The sequence below is a fragment of the Equus asinus genome, chromosome 17 (genome assembly GCF_041296235.1).
Source record: "Equus asinus isolate D_3611 breed Donkey chromosome 17, EquAss-T2T_v2, whole genome shotgun sequence".
NCBI lineage: Eukaryota > Metazoa > Chordata > Mammalia > Perissodactyla > Equidae > Equus > Equus asinus.
In genome coordinates this window covers 24,445,984-24,458,211 of record NC_091806.1, presented here as the reverse complement: position 1 = coordinate 24,458,211, position 12,228 = coordinate 24,445,984, and the positions used below count along the sequence as shown (strand labels likewise).

The following is a 12,228-nucleotide window of genomic DNA, read 5'->3' as shown; positions in this document are numbered from 1 at the left end:
TATTATAAGTCTAGGAAAATATAAAAAATCATACCACCACCCTCATTCAAATTTTCTTATATCAACAGACACACACATACATAATGCATACAGAAATACAAGACAGAAGCATATATCTCTCAGGAGCATTTATACTTCTTTCCATTTTCACTGTAATGGAGAAGTCAATTTATAATCCTAAAATATGCAAATTTACAAATTGTAGCCTGCTGTTTCCACTTATTTTCATCACTTGTGTTTGGATGGGAAGGGATTTGTCATCTGGTAAAGATCAGGAAAACAAGTGGGTTATAAACACTACAGCAAACCAATGAGGAAGGGTGATAGAGGAGTTCTATAAAACATGTTTCGTGTCTCAATAAAGACTAATGATGCCATATTCAAAAAGCAGTACTATAATAATCTTCATTTGTTAACTTATATGCAATATCATGTCAGTGATAAAATCAATTATTTTTCTTTAATGAAGCAATGAGCATGACCCTTCTTTCTAATCACCATCTTAGTTTTCCAACTTTTCACTTGCTTGATGTTTATTTTATGTATTAATTTAATTACACTAAGGGTTATTAGTGTTTAGAATGCACCCATTGTGCTTCTAGGTGATTTGCATTTGCTGGTGATTGCAGTAGTTTCTTAACTAGTGGATCCTATAATGTACTGGAAATCAGAAACATAAATTAGCTAATCTTACAAATAATTTATCATAAAGTATATATCAACGTGAAATAAAAAGGCAAGATACTCTAAGTTCAAGCAAAATGTCTCAATGTAGGGTGCAGACAAAAGATTCTTTGAAATTTAGTTCAGATATAAACTGAATAGAGATACAATGAATGGTGGTGAGAGGAAAGGATCCTAGACAGAGAGGCAGGGAATTACAGATCCTGAGGTGGGTATGATGTGGATTAAGGCTGCCCCAGCTAGAGAAGCCCAAGGTGACCTGGCCTACATGCCAAACTATATGACCCAGTGGACTTTTTTTATGGTATGAATTAGGACTGCCCCAGGGAGAGAAGCCCGGGGCATCCTCACCTGCATGCCGATCTATATGACCAGATTCGTATCTAAAGTTATATGACCGCACAATAACCAGACCCCATCTGCACTGAAATCATTTAATGACTTTTTACATCAACTTTTCTTTTTTCCAGTAAAAATAAGTCACGTACCCATGCCTTATAAAATTAGCCCTAACCCTCAACTCAGGGCAGCAGCAGAAGCTCTGACTGCCCATGGGTCCTGTCCCCATGCTATTCCACACTATTCTCTAAATAAAAGAGCACTACTGCCAGATCTTGAGAGTCTAAGAAATCTTTCTTTGACTCCTCGGCTCACCGACCCCGCATCAGGTAGACAATGCCTTCTTAGAGGATATGAAGTCTAACATGGGAAGGATAAAGAACAAAGTGGAGGGTCCTGGTAAAGTACATCCTTGTTCTGACATTCTCAACCCAATAACTTCCAGTCAGTTCTTCCCATCTTCCCTCTTCACAGTGGTGGTTGAATTCTATCTTTGTGGTTTGCTAATAATACTCTACTCAAGACATCATCGTCTCTCTTACTGTATTGATTAAACAATTAACTCCAATATGTGACCATGAGCATTCTTTACTAACGGACACAGTGCTCTATCCCTGTCATCCCAGTGCCTGTGTTGTGTCTGGGACACAAAAAAGAAAAAAAAATAATTAATAAAAATCAACATATTCAATAATATTTTCGAGTGTTTATTAAATGTTGGTCAAAATAAATTAAATGAGGGCATGATATGTGCCTTGTATGTTTATTTTATAGATTTTAAGGAAGTACAAATAATTATTGTGGTTACTAAGTTAATTAATCTGTAAAGACATTCATATTAATTACACAGGAAGTAAAAAGCATTCACCTGTGCACTTTCTTGATGTACTCTGCATCATCTGGCTTTGCTCAAACTTTCTGGTGTTAAACACTTGTACAGCTTTTGAGAAAACTTGGGTATGGCTGCATATTTGAAGGACCATAGGAGATTCATTGGCCTTCTTAATTATCCATTGGAATTTGCCCTTTACGTAAATGTAAATGTCTTATGTGAAGAATTGTGGAATGGAAGTAAAGCCTCAGAGGCTCCTTTGCTGGGAAAGGAGACACAGTGACAGAATAGTGAAAAATATGACGATGGAAAAAAATATATATGGTTAATGCTATTTTGAGGAAAAGTTTTAAGGGTTTCCCCCCATATCATATTGTTTCAACTTACCCATACTCTTTTGTTAATCTTTCTCAATAACACAATATAGCAGAAAATATTGTTTGAAATATATTAAAGTCCAACCAATCAGAGAGTCAGTGGATTTCCACTATTCCAAAGTTATACACATGCCATCTTCCTTCCATGTGACATATGACATTAATATCATGTAAAGATTGGTGTGATCTTCATATCGGCTGCTTTACAAACATGTAAAGAGTGAAAACTAACAAGAAGGAAATTTTATTCTCTTAAATGTGCTACCTTAAGCTCAATAAATGTGTCTAAAAATGGAAGAAATCTAATGGATCAGTTGTTCATTTCATCTCCCTGAATTTATGCCATCTGAGTTTGCAAAATCATTTGCTGGGAATACTGTATAGCAGATTCATGGAGGGGAATAAAACTTCACTGTTTTCCTACTAGGTTCTTTGGCATCTCTGATAATTCAATCTAGATAGGACAGATTAACAGGAGAAAAACAGATTTCACATATATGGGAAGCCCAAAGATGTAAGACCCAAAGAGAGTCAGTCAATTACCTATATGTCATCCAGAACTAAGGAGAAGAGGTAGGGGTCTGGAGCTTCAAAGGGGGGGAAGACAATTCACAGGAAGATAAGAAGAGCAAATATTTGGTAAACCAACGTTTGCCATGCCATCTAGAGAAGTCTTGTTACAGGCTCTTAATATCAGCCCTGATATCAGTTCCCCCACACTGAACCCAGCATATACGGGGTTAAAACTAAAACCCACCACCCCCTTTCCTGCTTCTCTAGCTCCACTCATATGTAAATACCTGTTTCTTTAAACTTGGACTCCTTGAGCTTTACAACTAAATGGGAGTTACAAATTGTTAAAAGCCCAGGTGGCCTGCAGTTGGAGGCACACTGAAGTTTAGCTAATCATGTGTCCTTGAAGTTTGCCAGGAAAGCTGCTGTCTCAAGAATATCAAGGAGCGGAGGCTTCCCAGACCTCAACTCCTTAACTCTGGGCGCTGGAACCCACATCAAACAGGAAGATGAGGCAATGGTGAAGGACGCCCACCTGCCATCCTCTTATCTCACTCCCCCCCACCCCCACCCTTCCACGGCCTGGCTGCAAGCAGCCTCTCAAGGCCAAACGCAGGCTGGTGGGAAAGCACCGAGCTGCACAAGCTACACGTTCCCCCCTGCCCTCCCCCAAACCCCAAATAAAAATCCCTACCTAGTCCTCATCGGGGAGCTAGCAATTTTTGAGGCACGAGCCCTTGCTTTGCTCCCTGTGTCTGGCATAGTAAAAACCTTTCCTTTTCCACTCAAGACTCTGTTCTCGTTATTTGGATTGGCATCGGGTTCAGAGACCAAACTTTCGGTTACAGTCTTTCTGATCAATATTTTGGTATTAGTTGTCTCCTGGTTCAGGCCCCTCATACATTCTTTCAGGCAGTTAATGGGAAGGTAAACAGTTCTTCGTGAGTGGGCCTTGCTTGTCTTCTGCTCTAAATAATCCAAATAACAAAGTGGCATATTTTGGGGTCATGTATTCTGTTCCTTCTCATTCATGACTAAATAGAAACTTGGGGCCAATGGCCTAAACTAACCCTTCCATGTTGGAATTCTACAGAAATATAGAAAACATAATATCAAAATCTTTGGTGTATTCTAGGTCATCTAAGTTAATACACATCCATCCCATCCACATTTTTTTTTTTTTGAGGAAGATTAGCCTTGAGCTAACTGCTGCCAATCCTCCTCTTTTTGCTTAGGAAGACTGGCCCTGAGCTAACATCCGTGCCCATCTTCCTCTACTTTTTATATGTAGGACACCTGCCACAGCATGGCTTGCCAAGTGGTGCCATGTCCATACCCGGGATCTGAACCATGGGCCGAGAAGCGTAACATGTGAACATAATCGCTGTACCACCGGGCCGGCCCCCCTTCCACTCTTAACATTATTACATAACACTGTTTTCACACATCCACCAGGAAGTGATAGAAAATATTTTTCTTCAAACAGGATATTGCCAATGACTTTGTGAAGTGGGTAATGTTTAAGCCTGTTTCTGTATATGGACTCCTTTCTTATGGCCTTGGCACTGAAATCTCTAAAGATAATAATGACATAGTGATGGTAGATTAGGGCCATATGCCCAAATATAACAACCTGTAACACGGTAAACAGATAGATACATACTAGTGATAGGCTGTATAACTACATTTGTTAGAACACAGCAGTAGTAAGCTATATAACCCAGTATATGTGAATTTCTGTTAAAGCAAGAGGCAGAAAATTTAACCTCTCTGCAAATTCAACTCCAGAAATATGCTGTGAATGAGGCACCCAATGCAATTATAAATACCATGGTGTTTCACAAATCGCTCTTCCTCACTATACCTCTGTCCCCTTCTCTCTGTAAAGTAGGGTTACACACTACAGTATATCTAAGTTTTTTCCAGTTGCTATAATCCATCTTTATATATCTGTGGTTCTAATGCTGTGTAAACATATTCCCATTATTGGGAATATTTACAAACAAACAAACAAAACAAAACAGTGGTTTCATCTTCACACAAAGAACTGAATTGTATCTTTAGGCTGATTTCACTTCAGTGGCAATAATGATATCGGCTAGAGTGTGAATTGTGGAATTTCAAATACTTTTAAACACAGCTCTTTTAAATGGCCACCCATTCTGCATTCAGCCTTTAACATACACTACACAGAATGGTTATACACTTTATTAGGGTTCAGGAAAATAAAAATTAAAATCATAGTACAGTACTATGACTCACCTGAGGAGTAGCTAAAATAAAAGCGATTCACAATATTAATATCGAGTGCTTGTGTGGCTGTGGAACAACTACAGCTCTCACACATTAACAACAGAAGTCAGAATTGACATTCAGCTTTGGAAAACTGCATGACAGTATCTATCACAGCTGGCCCTAAAATTCCATTCCTAGTTTTATATCCAATAGAAATAAGTGAGTATGTACACCCAAAGCTTGTGGAAAAAATGATCAATGTAGCATTATTTGGAATTTGAGAAATAATCTATAATACATTTCTTCATTGGGACACTTCACAGCAAAGAGAAAGAATGAACTATTATCACATGCAACAGCATGGAGGAATATTATATATGATACTGGCGCTGACATCACTTCCTCTACATTAAACCCAGCATGTATGGAGTTAAAACCCAAGCACTCATTCCCTACTTATTCCCTGACTTCCTGGCTCCAGAATCATTATCTACCATGCAGACAGACAGGAAAGGACAGCCAGCTGGATTCCTCATTATCTCCTCCTCTTTTCTACCAGCAGCATCCCAAGGCAGAATGCAGGCTGGTGGGAAAGCTCTGACCAGCAAGGCCACTGACTCCCCCTACCCCTCCTATAAGCAGCCACATTCCTCACAAAACTAAAACCCCAGGCCTCCCATATTTTGGGGATATGAGAAGAAATGAGACAAATTGAGGGCTCACTCTCATCTCCTGGCTGATATCACCCAAAATAAAAATCCTTTCCTTGCCATAAGCCTGGAGTTCCAATTTTTATTTGGCCCATCTTGTGGGACAGGTAGGAAACCTATGTTTTTAGGCACTAACATATACATACTATTGAATGAAAGAATCTAGATATTAAAGGATAAAAACCTAATGATTTCACTTCTCTATAGTTTTTAAAATATATGTCAAACTATCTATCCTATAAAGCATCAATTTTTGCTAGGCCTCACGGAAAGACTGTGAAATGCTCATTTTATTCTGTTTTATGGTCAGATGGTTAGAGTTTGGATACAAAGACTCTTAATTTTCAAAAATTCACCTGTTTAAAAAATATATACATAGCTTATATAGATACAAAACTTTAAGAAGTTCTCTAAAAACAATCATGATTGGCTATCATATTGTAATCAACTAAAGGATTCTATTATTAATTTTTAAATCTTGACAAGTTTCTTATATAAAACATGTTTTCAAGATATTCTTGTAAAGTTGATATAGGATACAGCATTCACAGTGTATTTCATTAAATGATTATCCTTTTTTCTTTTTGTTTTGAGGAAGATGGCCCTAAGCTAACTGCTGCCAATCCTCCTCTTTTTGCTGAGGAAGACTGGCCCTGAGCTAACATCTGTGCCCACCTTCCTCTATTTTATATGTAGGACGCCTACCACAGCATGGCGTGCCAAGCGGTGCCATATCCCGACCTGGGATCTGAACCTGCGAACCCCGGCCCCTAAATCGGAATGTTTGCACTTAACTGCTGCATCACCGGGCCAGCCCCATGATTATCCTTTATGTTAGTAAAAAGTGCAACCTTGGTTATAGAACAGAGACGTTTTCAGTAACCCACAGGCACTGCTTTTCTTATTTCCTGAAATAGGTGGACTTAGTGAAACTGGTTTTCCTCGGTAGCACTATCATGCACTGAATTCTCAGGACCAGGCAACCATTTTCTGGAAGAAGTTTATAAGCAGACAGTTGCTTACATAGTATTATGTTTAGGGGCATCAGCAATACCAGAAAAGCCATGCAGATTTAGAATTTTTTCTCACTTGTTTTTCTCTGGTGCTTTAAAGTCTACCTTAATTCTCTTCCTCCCATAGCTAAAGAAAGTCATTCTATTAAAAAACAAATCCTTTGGGAAGTAATTTAGATTAACCTATTTTGTAGGAGGTACTATTGCCCATGCTTCAGAATTAATGGTCAGTTAGAGTTAGACTTCATGATCTGGAAGGGAAGTCATGTTTATAAAGATGGATTCTTAATCCTGATAAACTGAGTACAGACTGAGGAAATTGACATGGCTGCAGACAGGGAAGACCTGAGGGAAAATGAGTGTGTAAAGGAATCAGAGGAAAGTGATCAAAGACTTCTTCTACTTCAAATATGCTCCAGAGGAGTAGAGAAGGTCGTAGAGCTCTTAGATATCACAAACATATCATTATCTTACATTTACCTGATGGAAAATTACTACAATTACTTTGATGGTTTGAGATATTCCTCGGCAATATCTCCCACAGGATTAAATTTGATATTTTAGTATCGGGATCATCACACAAATAATAACACCACATTATGAAAAGTCATTAAACATTGTCATTAAAATCACTTTGCCCAAAATTAAAAAGATACCAATTTAAGTGAATTTGCCTGAAGAGCATTCTAGCTTTATAAAAAGCAGGAAGAAACTCCATAATACAAACCAGACAAATAAGTAAACAAAAATAAATAAAAATGCGTGTTTCTGTTTAATTAGGGTGATTTTTCAGAAGAAATGTGAAATTAATATGAAACATATTAGAACGTATAATCTGGTACATGAATTGCACATCTTACTTCTTTGTTGTTTACACAAATTTTTCACTTATGGGTTTGTGGCAGTTAAGTTAACTACATTAAGACTCAAGATGTAGAGCTAATGTTTGTGGTTGTTGTACATTTTTTGTACATTAAGTAACTGTAGGCATTTAAAGAACACATAGCAACCTATGCTTGTAATTGTGTAGCAATGATTCACACACATACTAAAATATCACTCAGTAAACAAACATTATGGAGATTATCCCTCTAAGCTGCCAGGTTCTACAATGTCAAAGAACATCAATTTCTTTATTTTCTATTTGTTTCTTAGAATGGCGCATCATTTTCACTTCACATCAAGTTAATAAAGTTCAAGTGCCCAGCTGACATAAATAAAACAGATTATATCGCAATGTGGCAACCCTTCTGCCCTTAATCCCTGTTGAGATCCTACCTTGGTTTAGAAGTGGAAATTGAATGGTCTTTCAGTTCTCTCAGAAATCTAGGAGTCTATGGGTCATTAAGTTTTTGAATTTTCAAGTATCACTTTAACATAACACACTTTAACATTCCATAAGAGTATTTAAGAGAGTTACGTCTTAAGTCAAATTTGTTTCATTGCACTGTATTCAGGAATCTATTGTGAGCAATTTCTATGAAGTCAAGGTAGATTACGGTCTCAGAGACACTACAAGTAGACTTATCAGCTCTGGGTTTCAATTTCTGTATTATATAATGAATTTGTCAGAGACAACTGAAGACATAAATGATAATATAAAATATATGAGATGTGGTGATAATTAAATAATATAAAACATCTATCCTAAAAAGGCCTCCATTCTCCTTTTTTACTGTTAACTCTCTTTGTTATTAAAGGTCATTTCTTAGAATTTATTTTACAGAAAGAAATGACTAGGAAACATTATGTAAGTATAATTTTATTCATATCAGAGTTTTTATGATACTAAGATTGTCTATAATCTAAGTGACCATTAGCAGAGGATAGGTTGCATAAATTAACATGCATCAATAGAAAGGAATGCATTGCCTCTATTCAAAACACTCATTTAAATATATAAAATATCTTTATTCTGACATAATTTTTGTTTAAAAATCAAAAATCTGCTTACATAGGCAACAGAGTCTAGTTATTTGTATGCACTGTGATTATAGTCAGTTTTTTGTCTGTATTTACAAAAATGTTTATTTTGTGAATAAGTTTGATGGGAGAGTGTTTGTGTAGGTGTATTTGTGTAAGTGTGTGAGCATAAGTGGGTTTGCATTTCTTTCCTTAATTTTGGAATTAAAAAAAATGCCTGTATAAGGATTGTTGAGCTAGAAATAAGCAATGCTCACAAATTGACCGTAGTCATTTTACTATTGTTAAATAAGTATGATATTGGGCTACAGTAAGGTAGAGAGGTACAAAAGTAACATTTAAAAAAAGTACTTATTTCTTTCTTAGTCACCCATCCTGTAGGAAATAACAGATGATAAATCGTATTATCATATTTGTCACTTAATCCTGGGAGACCAAGTGTTTAACATGCAGGGACCAGACCAGGGATGGTTATATAATCCAGATCAACCAGGAGACAATGCTGAACCCTCTGGAAGGTAGAATTGCATGAAACAAACGTGTCAGTAGTTCTGGAATACATATAAAAACGTGTTGTTGTTTTTATTATTTATAGTTTAGATTTGTTTATTTACTTTACACTTTTTATGCTGAAACTGTGTTACAAAAGTAAAGGAAGGTATAAAATATTATACAAACCTATTTTAATCACTTTCATCAGGCTATTTATTTTAAATACATATATACATAGACAGCAGACAATACTTTAAAATACAAGTATGGATCGTGTATGTGGCCAGTTTTTGCTTTTAATCTTACCTTTACTTTAACATTTTTTAAATATGTTTTCTTTTCAAGGAAAGGATTTTTTAAATCTTTATACAGAGACAGATATTCAGACGAGTTCAGACCAAGGGTTTGGAGACCTGCACAATGATCACTAGAGCATTATTTAGATACTCTTTTTCTGTTCTTAATCTACCTTCAGCTCCACTTTTCTTATATTTGTAGAGAACAGAGGAGGTCATAGATAATATTATATATAACATATTTGACTTGGGTAAAATATAAACAGTGGGCCATATAATTCAATTGGCCTTCCAACGACCATCAGCTCTTTTACACGAAAGGGGGACAAATTTCAGAGATATTTAAGAGAAACAGACATCAAAGAAAAAGTAAATCAATATTAAAACTTCTAGGGATTGGGATGGGGTACACTTCAGATATGACTCTTTCTGATATCATGGGACTGTGACACAAGAGAACTTTAATCATGTGTCTTACACATCTGTTCTGCTGGTGAATAGATTTTGTGCGAGCCAGGTTAGGCCTGGCACATGCTTGTCTGTGCACTGTAGTGCATCACTCATAGAGACCCTCCCACTCTCTTGTCCAACAACTACAATCCTCCCCGCTCCAGTGAGTCCTGGATGACATCTATCTCTATCCCTTGTTAATTGAGGCTGGATATATCCAAGGCCTGTTATGTCCAGGAATCTGCCAGAGATCTGCCTGCTCCACAGTTGTGGATGATAAGGGAAAAACAAAGAAATATGTTCATTACCTACATCTCTTATTGAACTATGCCTCTCTATTACAGGATATAACAACATTTTTGCAATTTTGAAAAAAAAATAACAACTGTGTCAGAAGATGAGGGTTTTGTGGACCAATTAAATTGAGAAGTATTGCTTCAACTCAGAGACATCAATTTCTCAGTATGCTAGAAGTAGCAAAGCATATCATCAATACTACATAGGTTGGTGTGGAAAGAGCATAATTTAATTTGAATGAAACTGTGATACAAACTCTGTACAATGTTAAATAAAAGTGATATTATCATTATCATTGTCAATTTACATTAAATTGGATATATTTCCAAGAAGTTAGTTTATCTCATGCAGTCTTAACATTGTTTATCTCTTTTAATAATTACTGAAAAATAGGAAACACCAGCAGTTTAACTATTAAAATGGTAAGATGATGTTACCCTCCACTTCCATTTCTTTCTTTCGCAACCAGGGATTTCCAGACCTGAGTGTTGGCTGTTGACAACTGCACTGTGTTTATTGACTTCCTATTCCTAGCGCTTTCTAACAGACAGGATGTGCAGCAGGGCCAGTTTGTGCTCTTTCTGCTGGTTTATGACATAACAGTGATTGCCAATCTAGGGAAGATCTGCTGATCAAGATGGACTCCAGACTTCACTCAACCATGTATTACTTTCTGAGGAATATGTCGTTCTTTGATGCCTGCTATTCCACTGTTGTCTCTCCCAAGATGCTGGCTGATTTCTTATCTAAGCAAAAGGCAATTCCATATAATTTATGTCCAATTCAGGTGTATTTGTTTGGGGTCTTTGCAGGTGTAGAATGCCTCATGTTGGCTGTCATAGCATATGACCATTACGGAGCCATTTGCAATCCACTTCTTTATATAATTGTCATGTCCAGGAAACTGTACCTAGCTAGTGGCCACTGTGTACATTGAAAGCTTGATGTATTCGGCAATCTTCACTGTTTGCACGATTAAGTTGTCATTCTGCAATTCTAATACCGTCAATCACTTTTTCTGTGACGTCCCCCCCTTACTAGCCCTGTCCACTTCATATACAACTACCAATGAAATAGTGATGTTCACTTATAGTAGCTGTGCTCTGGGTTGCAGCATCATTACAGTCCTCATCTCCTATAGCTACATCATAACTACCATCCTTATAATGAACTCAGCTGAGGGGAAACGCCAAGCCTTCTCCACCTGTGCTTCCCACTTAACCCCTGTGGCTATATTGCATGGCACACTCCTGTTCATGCATTGCGACCCAGCTTGAGTTACTCCATGGACACAGACAAAATGGTCTCTGTTTTCTACATGGTTGTCATCACTATGTTAAACCCACTGACCTACAGCTTAAGGAATAATGATATGAAAAGTGCCCTGAAAAAAACAATTAGCACTAAATTGTCTTCTGGGTGAAATTGTGTTTTCACTAAAAAAATTTGCTTAGAGATTCTGAGAGTTAAATTCAGTTACTTTGACATAGATTCCTGCAGTGTCGCCAATACATCTTTTAGTTCTTTTGCATTCTCTATTTTTGTGCTTAAGTTGAGTGTAGGGAGTAGTCATTTCTGATCTTAATCATCTCTCCAAGCTAAGAAAGAGTAGTAATAAATTAGCTTGCAAAGAGGGTCCTTTTAGACCTCCCTTCTCTGTTCTTGGTTTTATCCCACTGAGATAGCATAGGCAGAGCAACCCCTCCATGCCTGTCAATTCAACTTACCCTGTTAAGGCTCCAATTATCCCTTTAAACTATAAAGTTTAGTAAACTTACTCAGACAGAAGGGGTCCTTACTGGATTAAATTAGGTTTGTTTTATCCTTCCTAAGTACTAATATCACTCTATAAATGTTCTGTCATAACACTTAGAAGTATACAAGTACTAAATGAATACATATGAATAAGTTAAAAACTTCTGCCCTAACTCAAATTTCCACAAATGCAAGGTCATTGTCTATCATGTTCACCAATATTTTTACTTTGCTATTTACAATGTTTGGCTCCAGGATGCCATTAAAAATATTGACTAAACGAATGAGTGTCCCTTATAAAACTGATGCAAA

General features: G+C 36.9%; 1 pseudogene; it reads left to right on the top strand.

The window, feature by feature from the left end:
* Positions 1–7,027: 7,027 nt before the first annotated feature.
* Positions 7,028–11,584, top strand: LOC106844067 (olfactory receptor-like protein OLF2; annotated as a pseudogene).
* Positions 11,585–12,228: the final 644 nt, after the last annotated feature.